Here is a 1,838-nt window from a genome sequence, read left to right on the forward strand (position 1 = left end):
CCAGGCTGGTCTCGAACTCACAGAGATCTGCCTTAAAGCAGCCATTCTTAACATGTGGCCCTCCACCCCTTTGAGGGCTGAATGACCCTTTCGCAGAGGTCACTCATAATCAGGAGATACCTGCATTATGATTCATAACAGTAGCAAAATTACATTGTGAAGCAGCAACGAAAATATTTTTCTGGTTGGGGATCACCATGACATGAGGAAGCATTGTGGCTGCGGCATTAGGAAGGTTGAGAACCACTGTTCTAAAGGGAAGGGAAAACTTCCATCCTATAAAGAAGCCAGTGAAGCCCAGGAAGTAAGCAATGCCAAGGCTGTAGAAAGTCCCTGACATGGAGCAGATACCTAAGCCCCTCCCTTACCACACATACTGGCGATATCTTTGAGTCATTTCGGAAACTGGAAGTAACCATTCACCCACATCCCTGTGAGTAACCCCAATAAAACTCATTGGCTCGTCAAGTTGGACTTTGATGGTATCCTTACTTTGGTCTGTTACCAGTTCCTTATCTGCAGTGAATAGACATTTGTTCATGTCTCCCAACTTGGAATAAGACTTACCAGGAAATTTGTTCTTTTTATTTTTTCTTGTTTGCTTGTTTGTTTGTTTTTGAAATAGGGCAACATTATATAGCCCTAGTTGGCCTGGAGCTAATGAGATGCCCAGCAGGTAAAGGCCCCTGACACCAAACTTAGGGATCTGAATTCCATCCCATCAGAACATGACAGAAAGAATGACGCACGATGGGCAATGCCTTGGGGAAATGGGAGAAGGGGGAAAAGCGGAGGGCCTTTTACCTTGGGTGCATTTTGTTCTTGGAGGAGATTTCCTGCCTCCTGTGATAAATATCTGCATTCAATTTATAAGACATGGTTTATTCTTGTTGGATGTCAGACCATAGCTATAGAACCCAAGCTGGCGAAAGGATATATTTTGCATATGTGCCTCTGTGTCTGTGTGTTTGGGTGTCTCACCAAGTAAAAGGACTTGCTGTCAGATTTCACAATGTGAGTTGAATAGCCGGGAAGAGAGAGCAAATTCTTGCAGTTTGTCCTCTGAGCATCATGTCCCAGCCACCCAAAACACACACCCAGGCACATACAGGAAATGGATCAAATTTTTCAAACACATTTTTTTTAAAGCACTGGCAAGATATAAATAAAGGTTCTGGGTGCCAAGCCTGAGTTTGACCTCTGAGAATCTTGGAGTTGGAAGGAGAGATTCAACTCTTTCTGGGTGCCATCTAAACCCATGGCCTGCAGGTACCTGCACACAAACCCCCGTAGCCACACATAGTTCACCACCGCACAGAAAATAAACTATTTAAAAACATATTTGAAAGCCTGGTGGAGGGCACACCTTTAATCCCAGCACTTGGGAGACAGAGGCTGGCGAATCTCACTGTGTTCAAGGCTAGCCTGATCTACAAAGCAAGTTCCTGAACAGTCAGGGCTGTTACACAAAAACACACTGTCTCAAACAAACAAACAAATAAAAATAAACCATGTTTTATGACGACGTGTGTTGAAATGCCTCTGCTGGTGTGTGTGCCAAGGGTAAACCTTGGGATTCCATCTCCACCTCCACATGGTGAAAATGGAACACAAATGATGTCTGGGTATCTTAACATTCCCAGGAGCGCAGACGCACAAGCACACCAAAACCAAAGACGACACATGCTTAAGGAGGAAAAAAAAAGGTAAAGGTCCAGTGAGGTGGCTCAGAAGGCAGAAGCACCTGCTGCAAAGCTTGGCGCTTTGGGTTTCATTCCCCGGACCCATGGAGTGAAGCAGCTGCAGTTGGCCCGCTGGCCTGTAGCATCACCAGAAGG

The sequence above is a fragment of the Microtus ochrogaster genome, unplaced genomic scaffold, assembly GCF_000317375.1.
Source record: "Microtus ochrogaster isolate Prairie Vole_2 unplaced genomic scaffold, MicOch1.0 UNK42, whole genome shotgun sequence".
In the NCBI taxonomy this organism is placed as follows: Eukaryota; Metazoa; Chordata; class Mammalia; order Rodentia; family Cricetidae; genus Microtus; species Microtus ochrogaster.